Here is a 15,623-nt window from a genome sequence, read left to right as displayed (position 1 = left end):
TTGTTAAACATCAACAATTTCACGGGTCTAGCTTGCATTTCCACCAAATCCACCACATCAAAGAAAAAATTTAAAGTGCACCGAATTTTCTCTTTGTTGACTTCCTGTGTAAACACCCTTTAACTCACAACTTAATGGTACAATCAAAAACAGCAAACGAATTTTTTAGCGTGAAATGTCACCTTGAAAACGAGCATAAATTTTAAATTGTTTGGGCGATACTGTACGAGATAGCGAGGGCCCGAAATTATAGTAGATAATTTCTATACGGTTCTTGGGGGACTGAACAACTTTAAGCTACATTGAAGCCAATTTCAAGTTTCTATTTTGTCCAGTGCATATGTCGGCGTAAGCTATTACGTGGTTACATTTTGTAGATGCTTCAAGCAACAAGAGGCAATTCCTTGGGAACCCCTGGATAACTTTAAATTCTATAATAAATGGAAAAAATTGAAATTCCGGGAATCTATTAAAAGGCTTATGTCATTTACAATGTTTCCACACATATATAAATGCACTAAAGAAATAATGTAGTCCCATTTTGAACTAAATAATGGTATGTCTTTGAGGAAAGTGGACTTACACCATTTGCGGAATAATTTTATTTGTAACTCCATTAACTACGAAAATTTGTAATGATAAGAACATTGAACATTTCAACAGATTTTTTTGGAAAAAGTTCATAAATAAAAAGTTCATAGAAAAATGTATTCATTTTTATCATTAACAAATTTTTTGAGAAAATGGACTTACACCAATTACCTACTCAAATAAAGTTGCCTTCTCTACTGTTCGTTTAACCAGTCTTGATTTAACGCAACGAGTTCCTAGCGACTGCCGACGGAAGAAAAACTCCAAAAAGAAAAAAACTTCAGGCTAAAGAGAGAGGGTCCAGTTCAATATCAAATAAATAAATGGCACAAGCAAAAGCAAACATTCAAGAATATAATATCTTAAGCTGAAAATCATAACAATTTGAACAACTTACTAATTTTGAACAGTGCAACTTCATTTTCATGACTATAATACAACTTCCTTACAAGTGTATCAGACATACTATATTTACCGAGAGATTTTCGTAAACGCATTTTCTGTTTCACAAAAAAACGCAACTGTTGACACACGCAAGCAATGGAACGGTGTGTCTGCAAATATTCACTGCTACTCGGCAAAAGTGGGCGTCTTGTGCGCACTTTCGAATACCTACTTGTAAATACTTGACGTGACGCACGGCGCATCTGTACAAGTGGGCATGTGTGTGTGTGTAGATTCTTCCAATTGCGTGACTAAGCTATATTTGTTATGAAATCGTTTTGTATTGCAGCAAACCATTTCACTTGATTTGTTAGAGTCATTTGTGAGCAACAAAAAGTACCGAAATTCGGAAAAAAGGAAAAGATTTGATATAGGTAGAAGAAATTTGAAAAGTTGAACAAGGTGGATAAAACTCGACTGGTACGAAACCAGCTTTAAATGCCAACAAAAGCAAATGGAGTATTTAGAAACAATCGTTAAAAAGAAATGTAGATAAAAAAGTGAAGTTATTAAGTGGTACTAAAGTACTGAATTTTAGTAGTATTTGATGGCTTACATGGGTGGCTTACTGACAAATTGGTTTAAATGGCCAAAAGTCTGTAGTTTTTAGTTGAAAATGTCTAACTTACAAATTATTTCCGCAAATTTTGAAACTTCTGATTGAAAATTCTTAACTTTGCAGTCTCACTTTGATTTTTATTCAATGAAATTTTTGACAATTGAGTGACGTGTACCGTTATTATTAGTTTTTTCTAATAGCGGTCGCCTCTTGGCAGCAAAGGCAAATCTTTGAGTGTATTTGTGACATGAAAAAGCTAGTCAAACCATCTGCCGTTCAGAAGTGGCATAAAACAGTACGTCCCTCCTTTTGTAGAAAAAATATCAGGACAAACACTACAATATTAGAAGGACCAATCACCCAACAGGGGATTTAAGCACCAATTACTATAGGGTGGGTCACGTAAAATTTGCTTTCCGAATCGGCTATAAAAAAAAAAAAACTAATAAATATTTTTTCAAACTTTTTTTTTTTATTTTGAAGATTGAACATTGTCATTTATGATTGAAATAATATCGTTCAGATGTCTGCCACGACTGGCTTTACAGTAGGCCATTCGATCAACCCAATTTTTAAACACATTTTAGATTGTTTGGGTTCCAATTTTATGAATGGCAACTTCGATTTCGTGTTTTAAAGCATCAATCGTCTCTGGATGGTTCGCATAGCATTTGTCCTTAACGGCTCCCCACAAAAAATAGTCCAACGGGCTAAATCACAGCTCCGAGGCGGCCAATTGATATCGAAATTTCGGCTGATTATTCGGTTTTCAAAAACGGTAGCCAAAAGTTCGAGTGTAACTTTGGCAGTATGACAAGTTGCACCATCCTGTTGAAACCAAATGTCGTCCATGTCATCCTCTTCAATTTTTGGAAACTACTTGTTGAGCATGTCACGGTAACGCTCGCCATTTACTGTAACCGCGGCTCCTCGCTCATTTTGGAAAAAAAATGGCTCGATGATGCCGCCAGACCAAAAACCGCACCAAACAGTGACTCGTTGTGTATGCATTTGCTTCTCTACAGTAATGTGTGGATTTTCTGAGCCCCAAATCCGACAATTTTGCTTATTGACGTAGCCACCGATGTGAAAATCAGAAAAGAAGAAGAAGACTCACCACTTTGGAAATAGGTTTTCAATATTTTCCAATTTTGTTCAAGCATACAGCGTCCCATTTCGTAAATGTCAAACCTTTAAGTAATTTATGAACACATTTGACATGTCATTTGTGTTACCATTCTCAAAAAATAGGTGGTTCAAAAAGCAACCGCTATATGGCCCACCCTGTATTAGTATTGCTATTAGTGAATAATGAATTTTTATATTATATTCGAAATCCGGGCATAATTAATAAGTTTACTTACCATAATTAGAATTAACAGTAATAAGTAATGAATAACCACTTTTTGTCATTAAAGCAAATAAATTGAAAAACCTATCATTGTTTCTATTGAGAAGAAGAAATATATTTTAAGACGTAATTTGTGGAAAACTTAATTTGTTTGTTAAAAATACAGCTAAATTCTAGATTTGTAGGTTGCTTGAAGAGTGTTGCAGAGAATATCGTTTTAAATCCACCCGCCGCTTCCCGTCGTATGGAAAGCTTAGTGAATTCACTTCAACCGTCACATCCGTGAACGTGTCGGCAGTTATATAGGGGTTTTCAATTGGCGCGGGTCGATTTTGGCGCCTTGTGGCAGCCATTTTGTTTTGGTGACATCTGTCAAATCTTTTGATTATTATTCAGTTGTTTTTGCCAAATCATCATGGCAAGTTACACGATAAATAAAACCTTATTATCAAAATGAGTGTTCATTAACCCAAACGTTGCACGCATTGCGCCCATTTTTCGGTAGACGTGGTGGCCCTTCAAAGTCGACTCTTCAACGTTTAGTGGCCAAATTTGAGACGACCGGGTCAGTAAACAATCAGCCAACACCCGTACGTTTAAGGAATGCAAGATCAGCCGAGAACATTGCCGCGGTCCGTGAAAGTGTACAGCAGAACCCGAGGCAGTCTATTCCTCGCCGTGCACAAGAACTTGGCCTTTCGCAGACTTCAACTTGGCGAATTTTGCGTCGGGACTTGGGTCTACACCCGTAGAAGGTTCAACTGACCCAGGAGCTCAAAGTTGATGACCATAGACAACGCCGTTTGTTCGCTGACTGGGCTTCGAATCGTTTGGAAGAGAACCCCAGTTTTGGGCGAAAAATCATCTTTAGTGACGAGGCGCATTTTTGGATGAATGGCTGTGTTAACAAACAAAATTGCCATATATGGGACGACACGAATCCACGCGAGGTACACCAGGTGATAATGCATTCTCAAAAAGTTACCGTTTGGTGTGGATTTTGGGCCGGCGGCGTCATTGGTCCGTACTTTTTTGAAAACGACGTTGGTGAGGCGGTCACCGTCAACAGCGAGCGCTACACAACAATGATAACCAACTTTTTATGGCCCATATTGAACCATATGTACCTAGACGACATGTGGTTCCAGCGCTGCGTGCCAAACGCCACGATTGACATTCTGCACATCTACCCGCCCTTATTGAAAAACCCTTTATTATAGTGAAAAATATAGTAAACAAGAGTGAAGAGAACTCCCTATGAAGCATAATACTTGTATGATTTTTTATATTACTTAACAATTTTGAATAAACTAATTGCATTAAATAATTACTATTTATGGAAGTGTAGAGGAAATCGGTTTTCCAGTTTTAAACATTATAATTTTACGCTCCCTAGCGGAAGGTTTTAAAGAAAACAAATACACAAAATTTCAATTACATTTCTCGAACCCAAAAGAAACGTGAATACTTCTAAATTTTATATCAAAAATGTAAAAAACAGTGATTGGAGATTAATAACTAAAAGTAAACATAAGGAGGTTAAGTGTTAGGACTTTTTCATTTAGAGTTGCTAGTAGAATACTTCAGTCGCCGAAACAGAGTAGAGACAAATTTAATCCACCCTAATGTACAGGCGGCCGCCGTAGCCGAATTGGTTGGTGCGTGATTACCATTTGGAATTCACAGAGAGAACGTTGGTTCGAATCTCGGTGAAAGCAAAATTAATGAAAACACATTTTTCTAATAGCGGTCGCCCCTCGGCAGGCAATGGCAAACCTCCGAGTGTATTTCTGCCATGAAAAAGCTCCTCATAAAAATATCTGCCGTTCGGAGTCGGCTTGAAACTGTAGGTTCCTCCATTTGTGGAACAACATCAAGACGCACACCACAAATAGGAGGAGGAGCTCGGCCAAACACCTAATAGAAGTCTACGCGCAAATTATTTATTTATTTTTTTTAATGCACAGGATATTGTCAGTGGCAAAAATAAGTGTGCGCCACATATTAATAGGTATTGACTATCTATTTATTCATTTTGTAATTTCAAGTTTTTTTAAATAAAAATGTAGTTTATACTACAACAATAATTATATAAAGCAAATTTTTGAACTTTGTATGAAAAATACTCTGTACTAAAGCATTCACCAACAGCTTTCATTTGATACCCATATTGTACATACACGTCCGAAGGTTACCCGGGTCCACGTTTTGTCATATATTTCGAGACCCTAGTCATCAATAGGTATGAAAATTACCCCGTATTAAAGCACTTATCAACTGCTTTCATTTGATATCCATATTGTACAAACACATTCTAGGGTCCACGTTTTGGTCTCTATCTCGAGACCCTAGTCACGGAGCGGATGGAAATACTCTGAACTAAAGCATTCACCAACAGCTTCCATTTGATACCCATATTGTACATACACATCCGAAGGTTACCCGGGTCCACGTTTTGATCTATATCTCGAGACCCTGTCTACCAATAGGTATCCAAACTATACGGAAACCATCTTCAAGACCTCCTTAATAATGTGTGTAAGTTTGGTTTAATTCGGTGCAAAGACACGGCGGGTCCACGTTTTGGCATATATTTCCAGACCCTAGTCATCAATAGGTATGAAAATTACCCCGTATTAAAGCACTTATCAACAGCTTTCATTTGATACCCATATTGTACATACACAACCAAAGGTTACCCGGGTCCACGTTTTGACCTATATCTCGAGACTCCAGTCACGGAGCGGCATGAAAAATACTCTGTACTAAAGCATTCACCAACAGCTTCAATTTGATATCCATATTGTACAAAAACATTCTAGGGTCCACGTTTTGGTCTCTATCTCGAGACCCTAGTCACGGAGCGGCATGAAGAATGCTCTGGACTAAAGCATTCACCAACAGCTTCCATTTGATACCCATATTGTACATACACATCCGAAGGTTACCCGGGTCCACGTTTTGACTTATATCTCGAGCCCTATTTCCAAAATAAAATATAATCCATGTTACTCGTGGAGGATGTAGCTTTCGAATGGTGAAAGAATTTTTAAAATCGGTCCAGTAGTTTTTGAGCCTCTTCATTACAAACAAACAAAGTTTTCCTCTTTATAATATTAGTATAGACAACATATCTTATAAGGTATATGGTAAATATAACCATACATTTTTTCCTTCATATATAATAAAAAAATTAATAATAATAACATTAAAACAACAGGTATTATTAGCAAACTTGGTTTTATTTTAAATTCTTCAAGTGAATCAAATTAATAATAATCAATAAGAAGGCATATGCAAATACAAATACGTGAATTTATATATGTACATATGCGCATATACATACATATATACGCTCACTTAAGTAGGAGAGAGCAAGATGTCGAACGTTGCCGTTCGTTTGCTTTGTCGTTCGTTCCGTGCTTTCGCTTGCAGTTCATTCAATGCAATGAGCAAGGTAACTACATATGAGCAAGGTAACACTAATGAGCAAGGTAACACTAAAGAGCAAGGTAACACTAATGAGCAAGGTAACTACATATGAGCAAGGTAACACTAATGAGCAAGGTAACGACACATTTTTTCGTGCGTGCAGCCTGTTAAATCGAATTATAAGACGTTATCACGTCAAAAAGTTTCGGATATGCAGTTTTATAGAATTTTGCTGGAATTGTGTTTTTATAAAGATAATTTAAATTAAAAAGTAAATGACTAAATAGTCAGAATTTGCCCTTCTGTGGTGTAGACTTTCTTTTGGCGTTGACTGTATATCCACTTACGCCGCTTTTTATTTATTGCTCATCTGAGCTTTTACGAGTACTTTTAGCGTACGCTGCTTTCTCGGCGAAACTATTCATGGGCTTCACCTTCAGTTGCGCCAATGTGTGTATGTGTTCCAACGTCAAATATTTTGTCTGTTGAAGACAGCGAAGCGACAATGTTTGGTTTCAGCTGCGCGGCGCCTGTAACTATGCAACAGTGCAGTCAATTACTCTACGCCACAGATTTACCAGTGCCCCAGCTGTTGCTTTTGCAATTTTGCGTACCATTTTCCTTAGTTTCTTCCAGTTTTTATCATATTCACTCTACTACACATTCAACTCATTCGTTTGTCCCTTCATATACCTGGTACACTTTTTGTAATTTTTTTGTTTGGCTTTCATTTGTAACTTCATTCTTTTACCTTGCCTGCACTCGTTCCCTTTTATTTCTTGTACGCTAGCGTTGTTTTTATATTTTGACACATTTTTGTTTCACTTTCATATACAAGTCCCGCTTTGCTTGATTCATCACATCACCCGCTTGCAATTTTCATGTAAATACGTTTTCATTTGCCACCAATATGCACTTTTCATTTGGTACGTCAACTTGCCCTCATCTTTTACTCTCTACCAAGCCAAACTCACTGACTCTGAGTTTTGCACTATCCTTTTACCGTTATTGTTTCATTTGCTTCATATTTTGCTTTAGTGACAGTAGTTGTTGTCGTACGTAACACGAAAATACCTTCATTTTCACTTACTCTGTGGTATTGTAGCAAAATACTCGCCTGTTGTATTATGTGTCCTTTTAGTATCCTGCTTGCTTTGGCGTTGACAATTCATAGCTCTGGTTCTCTTGAATCCTTTTTGTATTTCTGCTGTTACTTCTTTATTCCGTCTTTTGTTGTTATGGCGTCTGCATGCAAGCGATGTTGACTTTAGAGAAGTTTCAAAGCAGAATGTCCTTTTGTTTCCTGCGACAGCAATATCGTCCTTACTTTGTTTTTGTGTTTTTTAAATTGGATACTTCTAATTTACTATTTCGCTCTCGGTTTGGAAAAGTTCATTAGTCTTATTTTCTTAGTAGGTTTGGATATACTAAATTCCTGAATTTTTCACAAAGTTTTGCAATACAAATTTTTAAGGTGCAACTGAAATAGTGCCATTTGTTGGAAGATTGAATATTGTTAAAAATATTTCAGATCATTAAATATTTTTGTAAGCTCATTTTAGGAAAGGACAATTAAACATTTTTCACTTATAGAGAAAGAAAATTTAATTGAGTTCGTAAAATCTATTGCACCTTAACCTAAAAATGTTAAGAAGGAAGAGTACTTGCTTACTTAGGTGGCCATAACAACCCGTTACCGAGTTACGGCCAACCTCACTAGCTCTCTCCAGGCGCCTCTGCTCCGCGCGCGCCTTCTCCAATTCTGTACACCAAGCGAGCATAGGGTTTCCTCCACCTGGTCTTTCCACCGGAGCAATGGCCTTCCTCTGCGTCGGCTCCCTTGGACTTCACCCTCGAACACCTTCTTTGCTGGAGCTTCTTCATCTATACGCACGACATGCCCTAACCAACGCAGGCGTTGGATGGCGATGCGTTGAACTACGTCAATGTCGGCGTAGAGCTCATACAGTTCGTGGTTCATTCTTGAACGGTAGTCTTCGCCAACGCGCACAGGACCGAAGATCTTACGAAGAACTTTTCTCTCGAACACCCCAAGAGCGGCTGCATCGCTTTGTGACACTACCCATCCCTCTGCGCCATAAAGAAACACGGGTATGATGAGCGTCTTGTAAAGTGTCAGTTTGGTCATGCGAGAGAGGGCTCGACTACTCAATTACTTACTTAGCCCATAGTAACACCTAGTAGCAAGAGTGATTCTCCGTTTGATCTCCAGGCTAATGTCGTTGTTGCTGTTAACGGCGGTGTCAAGATAAATAAATTCTGTCACAACTTCGAAAGTATAGTTGTCCGCAATGACGCGTGTTCCTACACGCCGTGTGTTCCGCGTTGTAGACAGCATATACTTCGTTTTACCCTTGTTCACCGCCAGACCCACTCGTGATGATTCCTTTTCGATAGCAGAAGACGCAGCCGTGATATCTCGCTTACAGCGGCCGATAGAAAATAGTGCCATTACGATGCACACCTGCTTTGCGGAGCACCCCTTCCATCACGAAGTTGAAGAGGTTGCATGACAGTGGATCGCCTTGTCTGAAACGTCGAATGGTACTGAATGGCTCGGAGAGATTATTTCCTACCTTGACGGAGCTGGTTGTGTTGCTCAACGTCATTCTGCAAAGCCGTATGAGCTTCGCAGCGGTCATATACTTGCTCGAGTCTCGCATAGAAATTGTCTTTGATGGCATCGTCCTCTTCCTCCGTTGGGGCGTGCGCGCAAATCAGGCTTATGTTGAAGAACCGTGCCTTGATACGGATTGTGGCTAGCCTATCGCTCACAGGTTTGAACCTAGAGACGTGGGACCGAAGCCTCCCGCTTACAACAAATCCGCATCCTAATTTGCGCCGCTCCGAATGGCAGTTGTGGTAGATATCGCAGCCTGCTTGCTTAGAGCGGCCTTGTCGTGTCCATCTTATCTCCTGGATGGCGGTGATATCAGCCTTAATTTTTTCGAGGGCTTCCGCGAACTGGGTAGAGCCACCTTCCCTATTTAGGGTTCGGACATTCCAGGTGCATATCCGTAAATCGTAGTCCGGTTTTCGTTTGCGATGGTCGTCAACGTTGAGGGGTTCATTATCCGCGGCTATTGCGGTCTTCACTGGTTGTTTTTTGTTTTCCGTGGCGGGTCCCAAATCCAGCGCACAACCCAAATTTAATGTCCTGTTCGTCTCATACATCCGTTCACTGCCCGGTGGGTGCTCAGCAGCTATCCAGGATGGCCAAGGAAAAGACAGGATCAAATCCAGGGGGCTGTGTGTCAACTTAGATAAAGCAAGTGACAAGGATGGAGCCCTGGAATTTGGCATGTTAAACCTGTCATGTTAAATGCCTCCTTACAATGCCTTTCCCTTGTCCTAGGGACGACTTTAACATCAAAACATATCTCCTTTCTACTGATCCTCGAGCAATGTATAACTCATCAGTATATATTTCGAGAACTGGGCACTTCGACGGACCGCAAGAAAATGACATATGGAAAGAAACTCCGAAGTGACTTCTTTCTCTTTTACTTGCTTTAATAAAATGAAATTGGAAGAGGAAATTTAACAAATAAGCCTAAAAACACCACCCTTGCAGCGATAGCTCCAAATTGAACGTGGGACTGAGGCTGAAGCTTCCTTTGACTCTCTTCTCTAGTCTCCTTGATATTACAAGTATTTTTTATTTAGAAGTATTTGCTGCTGGTAAAGAACCTTGCGTTTTTAGTCTCGAATCCTCCTAGGTAAGTGTGTTACCGTTTTACATGTTATTATTGTGGGTCTATAGTTTTTCACTACCAAGTCCCGGTTAGTTAGACAAGTTTGAGCTCTTTTGCCTTTGGTAGTCTTAATTTTAGTTTTCGGTCATCAAAATATTTCCACAAGGCGATAGACAGAATGAATTTCTTGACAAATTCAAGCACGCTTGGATTCCTAACCTCCATGGGATTGATAAATGGGTCATTTATGGTATTCGGAAAACATAAAACATCTGATCTCTTAGCGTAGCTCAGGACCGATCTATCGAGGCTTGTCGCTGTCCTTACTTGGCGTTGTTATATTGACACTCCCATATTTGTAATGACATGTAGGTAAGGATGAAATGGTAGAGAAAGTCGTTTAAAAAGCGGTGGTTCCTTGGCAAACAATGACAAACCTCCGAGGGTTTCTCTGCCATGAAAAAACTTCTCATAAAAAACATCTGCTGTTCCTCTATTTGTGCAAAAACATGATGATGCTAACCAGAAATAGGAGCGGGAGCTCGGCCAAATATCCCATACAGGTTATAAGCGTCAATTTCTTTATATAAGGATGATAGACTAAAACGTGGTATACCCAGAGCAAAATTATGGGAACAACTATAGCTGCTACGTCATAGGTAATTTGAAAGAAAACGCTAAGCTTCACTAGGTCTTCTAAATTTATATCTGTTCACGTGATGTAGAAAAAATTGCTTTTCCGTTTCACTTTATTCGATTAAAATCGCTTAGATGGTCAATTAATACAATAGAAAAATTTTGAAATGCCCATTCTTGCCCACTGCCTGTGGAAAATGCAATTATGAGCTAAAAAATAAGCAATTTATAAGGGAAAATACATAATCTTCAAACGCCAGACCACTAAGAGAAAAATTTTGCTTAGGGCAGCTATGAAATTTATATGCTTCAATTATGGCTGACCTTTTGTCCAATGCATTTATATGTACATTTACATACATACCTATGTATGCATGCACGCACACATCTTCACATCTTGCCTTAGTCCTAAGTGAAACTGTAATAAAATAAACTATTCCCGATTTGTATGCAAAGCTGTGTGCTCCGTTTTTAATTATATAATTTATTCTATGCAAAATTCTATTAGTACTCGCATTTCCTTTATGTAATATAAATCACTTTCTAATTAAATTTGGCTCCATCTCAGTTTGCGCACTCGTCAAAGTCAAACAAGTCCATACATATTCACACATCTGCATATACATACACATATACATGTATACACACATATATGTGTATATATTATATATATATATAATATATATATATATGTGTGTATGTATACCAAACGTATGTACGATTAATAGCTGTACGTACTGAAGCACTGGAGGTGGAAACTGATAAATATTTTACGAGGGGGGCTCCCGATAATCTTTCTAGGGATGTATAACATATGAACTGATAATTCCCCGGCTTAACAAAGAAAACACGTTTTTTTGTTCAAAATTAGGTTTAATCATTACGTTGATGATCAAGAACAACGAATTCATTCGAGTCCCGCTCTAACATTTCAATACCACTTTTGTAGAACGATTTACCTTTTGCCTTAAAATTGATCTCAGTTTCAGCAAAAACCTCTTCATTCGAGCAAACTTTCTTAGCGGCGAACATTTTTTAGAACTGCGAGCACCGCTGGGAGCCAAATCTGGCAAATACGGTGGATGTGCGAGCAATTCGATGTTCAATTCATGTAGTTTTGCCATCACAGTCAAATTCTCATAGTCAAATTCTCATGCAATATAAAATCAATATGCCCTTTTGATATCTTTACGATTTTACCTGACTCACGCAACTTTATTTTTCGACCATTGAAAACGATTTTGTGGATATTTTTGATGTTTTCTGGTGTTACTACCTCATTTGGACGTCTAGTGCGTGGTTCATCATCCATGTCTCTATGACCACGTTTGGAGTCAGCAAACCATCGTTTTATTGTTGTATCTAATGGAGGGCAGTCCCCATTACACTTTTCAAGTCATTGCTTTGCCTGAACGGTATTTTTTCCCATTAAGGAGCAGTGCAAAATTAAAACACGAAATTCTTTTTCACCCTTTGTTTTGATAATAACAAAAGTAGCGTCACTCTTAGCACAATAACTCTCGAACTAATGAATAGAAATTTTAACAGCTGTCTTTTTAAGGTTAGTACTAACTGAAAAATAGGTGAATGCAATAAAAGTAGTGTCAGCTATGCGTTAGGCCCGATACTTTTGAGTCGATGTGTTAATTTTCTTAGCATTTTTCATTATAATTTTTTAAAACACCCCAGTCAGATTGTTCCCTATTTTGCCTATTTAAAGCTGAAACTATGCTCAGTAATTTCTAAATTTCTAATTTGAAAGTGGGATTCCCATAAGTTTTCGAGTTATATGTATTTCAGGCATACAGCGAAACAGATGAAAATACCGGGTGTCTGCATATGTACTTGTACGTAGTGGTGGTTCTATCGCTTTTCAAACGTGATATAGCATGGAACTACGTATGCTAGCGCTATAGCGATATTTTGCACCGATTTTTGGCGTTTGCCGTAAAAATTCCACGCTATTATGGGGGGCCTGTGATGCGCCTTTGTTTCGTCTGTGCTAAGCGCTTATTACAATTTCGCTGTCGTTTACTGCGCTGAAATTTTAAAACAAATCAGCCACCGAGTTATGGATTGCAATGGGTGGTGACAAATATAAGGTGTATGTATGACTTAATATAAGTATGTACATACAGTTGTGTACAAATAAATAGTACCTCTTACAATATTTTGTAAAACGCATCTAAAATTTGGATAAAAAAAGTTGTCTTTAAAATTAATTATCGTGCAGAGATGCATTATGATTTTTTATGAATTGCAATTAACAGGTTAACTGGATCAAGAGAGCGCTAAATCGGCATATGGATGAGCAAATCATGCCGTGAATTAAGTTCTCAATTGTAGTAAAGAAATAGCACTACTTGAGTCTTCCAAGATAGCGCAAAAGCAAGGCACATTTGGCCTTGAATTTGAGACAAAAAATTTTAAAATTTCAATCGAATGGTGCAAAATGTATTATCTGGTTATAGCATCGCTCATTAGGGCTAAAGATAGGGATTGGGATAGTGCTCGTAGGGGTTTTCATTAGAAGAGATTAAACTTGAAATTAAAGAAAAGCTGAAGTGATATAACCTCCAATGTTGTTTATTTCCATATTCAATCAATGACACTACGTATGGAATATATTGTACTTTCTGGCAAATGGTTGCGGCGGTTCTAGTAAGTAGGTGGAGCACCTATTGAGAACAAGCGCAGCTTCTTGCCCGTCTTCGAGGAAATAGTCAATGATACCGGCAAACCAAAACCCACTTCAGACTTTAACATTTTCGTAGTGTATTTGAGGAATCTCCAGTGGTCTTGTCTCGAATGATATTTCCTTTCAGTAAAGATGATTTCCTTCTCGGCACTACTGCCTGAGAAACTTTCCTTTGTCTCAGAATTAGATTCAAAATTAGCTCTTCTTAGGCAATGCATTTTTTAACTCTAGAGAACTAATGATATTTCTTATACGCAAGTGTTAATTCTTAGTCGATTCGACTAACTATTTAGCACTGATTTTTTAGTTCATATATATACATATATTTTTACTTTAATTTGTTGTAACAATAAAAGCATTGCCCCTTTATTCATTCATTTTTAAAAATTATTCTTGCACGGAAAGTTTTTTGCCACCAGGTGTAAAAAAATAAATTAACACATAAAAAATTCACAATTACAGAATTCATTAAAAAGGAAATAAGTTTAATATATTTATGGCGCTAAAAAAGAAATACGTTTCTCGTTTTAAGAGCAATTGTTGCAGAATTCAACAAGAGAATTCTCTTGTACTTCGCACTTCACACTTGGGCATTCCATGCTTTGCTTTTATAAATTCGTCTGCTAAGCGTATTTAAAACTCATTTTTCCATCCCGAAAAAGCAGAAGCGCCAAAAAATACAAACCATTTACCTCTAAGATGAGAAAAAAATATTGCTAAAAAGAAGACTGAAAGTTGCGTTAATGTTAATTATTTGTCGAGTCGACTGACGCTTTCTGTAATGATATTACTGCATACAACAAATAACATCGGCAACTGAGATTACACGATATTTGAAAGCAATTGGCAAAGTGGAGCAAAACTCTGCGAAATATAAACTAACGACTAACATTTGTAATCTAGGACTAAATTTTCATTCGTTTTCTTTATACATTATTTGTGGCAATTTTATATTCTTTACAATTAATAAAACAATCAATGTAAAATAATAAATGAAAAGCTTGGCTCTATTGCCTCGGTAATTTACGAGTATGGTGCCCTAGCTAGCAAATGGCTGATTAAAATGTTGACTAACTAGACAAGTCTTGTAGATTTCATACAGATTTTTGACCGTTTTTCTTTTTTTTACGTTTTCTTTCACCTTAAATTAGTGTCTTTTATCAAAATTTATCTTAACTACAATAAATTAACAAAGAAAATTTTTTTCCCTTGTTCACTCCTCTCGGGAGCATAGGGCCTCGACAAGACGCCGTTTTGCGTTGGTTTCGTTAATCTGTTTTGCCTTCTGATAAGCCTGCCGCTACCAGTCCTAAGTAATGGGAATGCCCACCAGTCGTTGCTTAGGAACAACGCCTTAAAAATGGGGAACGCTTCACGATTTTGCGTGTCATTCTTGCGCAGAGGCCATGCAAATCTGTATCGTTCCAATTTTAGTATATGTTCTGCCAAAGCAAGAACAAAGTAATGTTGAAGAGCGGTAATATAATATAATAAATTAAAATTTAGAAATGATTATAATAATAAAATTTAATTGAATTCTTTATTGAATGAGATTTGGAAACAAATTACTCACGATTTCCCCACTACGAGTATTTCAGATTTTTTGTCAATCTCCCCATAAATTTTAGAGATTTCGGACTTTTTTCGCCGATGGGGGGTCTGATGGATATCTGCTAGTTGTAGTAGTTGAATTCTGATGCTGATTACTATCACACAGTCTAAATATGGTTTTTTGTTTTCAGAAACTCAAAAATATCGCAACTTGCTTTTTAAAATGACAATTTCTTACGCGAGGGCTATACAATTTTTAAAATAAACTGATATATACATTTTTTTTATTTCAGTTTAAAATTTTGTTCAATTTACTACTTGAAAATATATATTAAAAAAAATTAATAATCCGAATGACTTACATTTATCGTTTTGTTTTTCTTCTAGGTACATTACGATTACTCTGACCATTGCTGTATATTTCTCCGCCTGTACTTGGTACGTATGTCGAAATACAAATGAGTCTGAAATGCTTTCCTTTTATTCAAGCCACAAAGCAAGTCAAGTTTCAGTGGGTGGCCCAAAAAACTTATAATAATAGAAATTAAAAAAGGAAGATAAGTAGCTCTTGGAAGTAGACAAATAGGGACTTGTAAAATCTCTGCTATCCACATTGTCCATTAACGCTAAAACGCCTGGAGATAT

At 37.5% G+C, this 15,623-nt stretch overlaps 1 non-coding gene across 1 annotated transcript; it reads right to left on the bottom strand.

Annotated features, from left to right (window-relative positions):
* Window positions 1-14,783: 14,783 nt before the first annotated feature.
* LOC129249628 (U6 spliceosomal RNA) lies at window positions 14,784-14,885 on the bottom strand. The gene has a single exon (XR_008582680.1). It is a non-coding gene; the product is annotated as a U6 spliceosomal RNA (small nuclear RNA).
* Window positions 14,886-15,623: the final 738 nt, after the last annotated feature.

This window comes from Anastrepha obliqua, chromosome 5 (genome assembly GCF_027943255.1).
Source record: "Anastrepha obliqua isolate idAnaObli1 chromosome 5, idAnaObli1_1.0, whole genome shotgun sequence".
NCBI classification, from domain to species: Eukaryota; Metazoa; Arthropoda; class Insecta; order Diptera; family Tephritidae; genus Anastrepha; species Anastrepha obliqua.
The sequence above is the reverse complement of the archived record's forward strand: the minus strand, read 5'-3'. Positions and strand labels throughout refer to the sequence as shown.